The sequence below is a fragment of the Nansenia antarctica genome (assembly GCF_963989245.1).
Source record: "Nansenia antarctica genome assembly, chromosome: 2".
NCBI lineage: Eukaryota > Metazoa > Chordata > Actinopteri > Argentiniformes > Microstomatidae > Nansenia > Nansenia antarctica.
The window spans coordinates 27,198,070-27,204,783 of NC_137675.1; the positions used below are offsets into that span (position 1 = coordinate 27,198,070).

Genomic DNA, 6,714 nt, shown 5'->3' on the forward strand with positions numbered 1-6,714 from the left:
TCCTCTACCACCAGGTGAAGAAGGGTCTCCTCCTCCTCCTCCTCTACCACCAGGTGAAGAAGGGTCTCCTCCTCCTCCTCCTCTACCACCAGGTGAAGAAGGGTCTCCTCCTCTACCACCAGGTGAAGAAGGGTCTCCTCCTCCTCCTCCTCCTCTCCTCCTCCTCCTCCTCCTCTACCACCAGGTGAAGAAGGGTCTCCTCCTCCTCCTCCTCTACCACCAGGTGAAGAAGGGTCTCCTCCTCCTCTCCTCCTCCTCCTCCTCCTCCTCCTCCTCTACCACCAGGTGAAGAAGGGTCTCCTGCTCTGGAAGCTCTGTGTGTAGGACTCGCTGTTGGCTCTCTGGGGGGCCCTGGCCGTCTCCACGATGACGGGGGGCATCTGGACCAGCTGCAGGGGGGTCTTCCCATCCTTCATGGCCTGGCTCAGGTTCAGGATCTGGGGCATGGCGGACAGGGCGAGGGGGGTAGGAGAGGGAGAGGGAGAGAGGGAGGAAGGAAGGAAGGAGGGGGGGGGGGGGGAGACAGAGACAGAGGTTAGGTCAGTTGGTGTATAGTACATGGAAAAGATAAGGGCATACTTTGGTTAAACCGGTTAATTGGTTAAACCGTAGATTATTCTATTGATTAATCGATAAGTCGGTTAACTGATTAATTTACAAAAACAAACGTGTTTTTCAATGCTAATGATAAAGGTGAAGTCATGCAATTATCTATGTCTTCCTTCTTTGTATCTAGTTTGACTCTAATTGTACTTCATTGAACAGAACACCCCTCAGTTGGCGACTTTTGGCATTTTTAAAATATTGGAATGTTTCCTTTTCAAGTGTTGGGGCAGGGCGGTTGTCCTGCTGTGGTACGCCATTTGCGACCCTAGAAAGTAAGTTGATGTGTAGAGGGGCTGTATACGCTGAGACCCACCTGTCCTCTCATCACCGCTATCTGCTTGTGGAACTGTCCTCTGTCGAAGCCAGGGTCTTTCTGTGATACACACGCACGTACACAGACACACACACACGCACACACGCACACACACAAAAAACCATCAGTTTTCATCTCTCCCTCACAGTATCTCTCACAGTTCCCCTCCTCTCCTCCCCTCGTTCCTGTAAATGAAAAAAATATAATATAATTTCTCTCTCTCTCCCTCTCTCTCTCTCTCTCTCTCTCTCTCTTCCTCTCCCACTCCCACTCCCTCTCCCTCTCCCTCTCTCCCTCTCTCCCTCTCTCTCCCTCCCTCCCTCTCCCTCTCCCTCTCTCCCTCCCTCCCTCTTCCTCCCTCTCCCTCCCTCCCTCCCTCTTCCTCCCTCTTCCTCCCTCCCCCTCCCCCTCCCTCCCCCCTCCCTCCTCACCTTAAACAGTTCATAGAGGTCCTCCTCCAGGTCTTTGATGAAGTTGGGGTCGGCCAGTTTGGGCAAGACCAGCTCTCTGATCTCCTGGGAGAAGGGGACCTTGGCCTGGGACAGCCACGCCCAGTAGAACGGGTCTGTAATTGGTTCAAACACAGAGCACATCTCTATAACCTAGGCCAGTGGTTCTCAACCTTTTTTGGGCCAGCGCCCCCCTGTCCATTATCCAGGTCTCTTACCGCCCCCCATCAAAAAAAGTAGGCTTATTTTCTTCCCTGAATATTAATGTTGACTAATATTCTGTGTTATATCACAGAACAACAATAACACAGCAGCGATTTCACACATGTCCGGTGCAGAACAAACAGTAGGCTTCAAAACTGTATATTACAACTAACATTGTTTGTTTTTTAAGTGTGCTGGTGTTGCATTTCGCCAAATTGCTGTTTTATGATGCTAATATTTATTCATTTTTGATTGGACTTTGGGGGGGGGGTGGTGTCACAATATGGCGGCAAACGCTAGGGGGCTACTATTTAAATATTGTATTTAGTATTCTATGGTATTATTTTCATAAACTGACCACTTAGTTCGAATTTCTCATATCAAAACATAACAAAGTTCCAAAGTTTAGAGCTCTGCGCTCTGGGAGCGCTCAGAGATGGGTGCTCTGACTGAAAACACGGTTTAGCCCGAGCGAACTGACCGTTTGTGCATTTACGAACGTACCCGTAATAACACTGCTGACAGCTGATCAATCGCAAGCAGAGTAGTGGTTTCCTATAGCAACAAAAGACGCTGACAGCTGTTCGGAGTGCTTATGTGTTAGTTTCCAGGACATCAGAGGAGCAACATATCACAAAAAAGCGATCGTATATTTTAGTTTGTAAACGTTAAGACGAACACATCGCAATGCTAACCTCAGAATGGCACTAGGGATAACATCCACAACAACACTTAACAGTAATACATTTATGCAATATACTGTAATGAACCTGCGAGGGGAGGGGACATTCGTAGCTGATTTCTCCAGGTTAGATTATTGGTAAGCGACAGAGAGCTTTCCGGACTGGTTACAATACGATTGCTTTTTTGAGATAGGTTGTTCCTGCTGTGATGTTCTGGTATGGTGGTATGGTATAAGGCAGGGGTGCCCACACTTTTTTGAACCAAGATCTACTTTTCAAGTAGCCAGTCTGCCAAGATCTACCAGTCTAGTTTAAACCTAATTGACTATTATTCTGAAATCCAGAGGTTTGTTAAATGGTGTGATGTTAACTGCCTGGTTTTAAATGTTAAGAAGACTGAGGAGATGGTGTTCGACCCCAGAGGTGTTGGGGACCACAGGCCTGTGGTCATCCACAAACAATCCATCTCCCAGGTCGCCTCTTACAAGTATCTTGGGGTTTTCATTGACAACTCACTCACCTGGAGCACTCATGTAGACAGCCTTTGTAGCAGATTACAACGACTACACTTCCTACGCCGCCTTAGAGTTCATGGCGTTGACCAAAAATGTATGCTACTCTTCTACCAGTCTGTCTTAGAGAGTCTCATCAGATACAGCATTACATCTTGGTTTGGTAACCTATCTGTACAACTAAGGTCCAAACTGGTCCGACTGATACAGACTGCATGGAAGATCATAGGGGTGAAAGACCACTCATCCCTGCAGTCTATTTTTGAACAGGCTACTCTCAGACAGGCTAATAGAATTCTCATGAATCCCTCCCATGTCCTACATGCAGAGCAGTGTTTCCTCTACATGCATTTCATCGTGGCGGGCCGCCACGATGGAATTTCCTCCGCCACCATTCAGATTTCTCAAAAAAAAAAAGACCTTCACAGCGCTAGACACACCCACAAGCGCGAAGCGACGCGCTTGCAAAACTGTTTTGTGATTGGTCGAATACATCTAGGCTGCGTGTAGTCTACAAACTACTTCAAATGTTACAATATGCGCGACGACGGTGCTGGATCCTGGATCTGTGCATCGGTGTGCAGGAAGAACACGGAGCAGGCGCCAGACCAGACTAGATGATCGTGGAGTGAAGATATTATGAAAGTATACGTGCTTGTCGATCACCCGTCGCATCGCGTACGCTTTAATAATCTCTTCACTCCACAATCATCTAGTCTGGTCTGGCGCCTGCTCCGTCTGTTTTTCTTCCTGCACACAGGTAAACAGATCCAGGATCCAGCAGCGTCTTCGGGCTCGCGCAAACAAACCCGGCGAATTTTTTTACTTGCCCCAGGCAAGCGTTACTGTTGAACCCTGCTGATACATGATTCTTCCCTGCACATTGACAATGTTTTCTCTCTCCTCTTTCTTCTGCGTTGTGAAGGGATCCACTGCAGCGTACACGAAAAGCGGCTACTGTGTCAACCGCTTCCCATAATAGTTACAACAACCATAAAGCCTCCATAATGATAATGAAAAGAAGGGGAGACGAATTTTTTATTGACAACGGAATTACATGCTGGAAAAACATGCAGACACAGACAATAAGAGACACACGGGAGAAGTACGGGAAAACATTTTATTTTTTTGGGCCATCCTCGAGTTTTGGCTGAAATTACGTCGTTGTTTTGAGCGCGCGTGCGCGTTTCATGCGCGTGCACGCTGCGCGCTAGCGCGGGTCAACGCTACCCGCCACCATTGTAAAAATTCCTGGAGGAAACAATGCAGAGTATGAACTGCTGCCCTCTGGGAGGAGGTTCAGAGTTCCCCGCGCTAGATTAAATAGATTTAAACATTATTTTATTCCCGTTTCTGTTAAACTTTTAAACTGCACCAGATGAATGTGAACATATCTTGCTTATCGCTTTATTTCCACTCTTGTTTTAATCAGGGCTGCCTTCTGTTTGTGTGTTAACATTCTGTATTGTCTGTTGCTCTTTGTTGGCTGCTGTGGGGTGCAAGCCCAATACAAATTTCCCAGTGATGGGACAATAAAGTGACTTTTGACTTTTTTTTTACTTGAAACATCGCAAACGTACACGCACGTACTACAAACACACACACACAACACACACACACAGTTCCCAGCCTGCATAGTACAATACACTTTCTCTCTCTCTGTCACACAGGAGAAGACCATCACAAACCCTCCCTCTTTGCTATTCTCACTCACACACACACACACACACAGAAGACACACACACATTTGCCAGTCTGCATAGGGAGCCATAGCACAAACTCTCCCCCCCCCCTCTCTCTCTCTCTCTCTCTCTCTCTCTCCTCTCTCTCTCTCTCTCTCTCTCTCTCTCTCTCTCCTATCTCTCTCATCTCCTCTCTCTTCTCTCTCTATCTCTCTCTCTCTCTCTCTCCTTCCTCTCTCTCTCTCTCTCTCTCTCTCTCTCCTCTCTCTCTCTCTCTCTCTCTCTCTCTCTCACACACACACACTCTCACACACACACTCTCACACACACACTCTCTCACACACTCTCACACACACACACACACACACACACACACACACACAGTCACTTTCTCTCACTCACACACTGACAGCCAGTCTGCAGTAGCCAACTACTGATCCAACAAACAGAAAAGTAAACCAGATACAAAACAGGTAATTCCCTAGTTTGAAAGGAGGAAATAAATGCATTTCTCTACCTTAGTGGGAGACCTGGCACTGGGAGGAGGCAGCTAGTGTCTAGTAGTCAGGGCTGTAGGAGCTGGTTTGCAAGGTGTAGGCAGGCTTGCAAGGTGTCATCAGCCACTGTGGATCTGTCATCGAAAAGGCAATCTGCAGCCTCGAGAAACGCTTTTTTCACAATTTCGCCGTCTTTGTTTTCTTCTTGTGTTTAACAAGAACGTGACTGACGCGATAAGAAGCTATCGTTGCAGCCGTACGTTTTCGCTCTTTTGCCACATTTCCCTTCATCCAAACAGCCATCATCGTAGATTTGCAGATCAGACTGACGCACTTCCAATATCACATTGTGTAAAAAAGTCCTCCTCCCATTCTGGATGGAAGTTGTACGTTATTGGGTTTCTTACTTGGTCCAGCTTCCCCACTCATTTGTATACCCTTTCTTTAGTACTACATAGTAAATAGTAGAACTTGGAAGGCTAACTAGTTAATTAGTCTCGCCTGGTATTTAGTATTTTTGTAGTTGGCGCTGTTAACTGCGCATGCGTGGTGAACCGTGTGTTAGGTGTAGGTGAAAAGATCAGATCGCAGACTGGCTTACCTGTACGTCAATCAAGTGGCAAAAGTGGTTTGTTCAATGCCATGCGATCTACCCATACTACCTTTGAAAAGACGGTTTGTCCGAGCAAACTGACCGTTCGTGCATTTACGAACGTACCCGTAATAACACTGCTGACAGCTGTTTTTCATGAGAAAATACTTTATGCGTGACCGCCCCCCAAGAACACCTCAACGCCCCCCTTTAAAAAATATTTGTTCCAGCGCCCCCCGATGTTGTCTGAACGCCCCCGTTGAGAAACGATGACCTAGGCAGTGATTGGTCAAAACACAGAATGCATCTCTTTCGCAGTCGACAGCGATTGGTCCAGAGATAGGTTCTATCTATATAACATATTGTAGGCATTTATTTCATCGTTCAAAGAGGGAATGCATATGTGACAGTGGCTGGTGAAAGGGGGAACAAGTCGGCAACCGATCAAAATGTTCTGACTTTTATTTTGAAACACGGAAATACATTTCAACGTGGTTGAAAATCACAACACACACTCGCTAGTCAAGCCAAAATACTGCAACACAACGGATTCGGTAAGTCATCCCCACTTCTACCTAGTTAACTATAACACTACTTTACAATGTTAGCAGGCTCACAAAACAAGCAGTGTTAGTTAGACTAGCGAGTGTGTCGTTGATTTTCAACAACGCTGAAATGTATTCACATTTTTCTAAACAAAAGTCTGAACATTAAATCAGCTGCTGACTTGCAGCCCAACTGACCAGACCGTGTCACATATGTTTGCAGGGCTAGTCAAAGGTACGCTATAATGAGATGTGTTGTTATCAGTGGAGCGCTGCTTCGTTACAACGTTGTACAGTGATGTGTGTGTGTGTGACTAAAACTCACAAGCTCTCAGGAGTCGGGGTGTTTGAGAGGGAAGGCCAGCCCGTTGTCTATGGCTGCCAGCTTAATGATAGGATCCTTCACCACCACCCAGTCTGTGTCCTAGAGAGAGAGAGGGGGGGGGGGGGAGGGGGAGAGAGGAGAGGGAGAGAGAGGGAGAGAGGGAGAGAGAGAGAAAGAGAGGGAGAGAAGGGGAAGAGAGGAGTGGGGGGGGGGGGGGGGGTGAGGGAGGAGAGAGGAGATGGGGGGGTGAGAGAGAGAGAAAGAGACAGAGAGAGGGAGAGGGAGAGAAGAGAGAATGGAGAGAGA

The 6,714-nt window shown here is 47.2% G+C and overlaps 1 pseudogene across 1 annotated transcript in view; it reads right to left on the reverse strand.

The window, feature by feature from the left end:
- Positions 1-275: 275 nt before the first annotated feature.
- The window catches only part of LOC308150032 (phosphatidylinositol 4-kinase type 2-alpha-like), a 9,864-nt pseudogene continuing 3,425 nt past the window's right edge, over positions 276-6,714 (reverse strand). The window contains exons 2-5 of the transcript XR_013938010.1: positions 6,409-6,507; positions 1,351-1,484; positions 920-979; positions 276-437 (exon numbers count right to left, since the gene is read on the reverse strand). The product of XR_013938010.1 is annotated as a phosphatidylinositol 4-kinase type 2-alpha-like (transcript). The remainder of the gene's footprint in view (positions 438-919; positions 980-1,350; positions 1,485-6,408; positions 6,508-6,714) is intronic.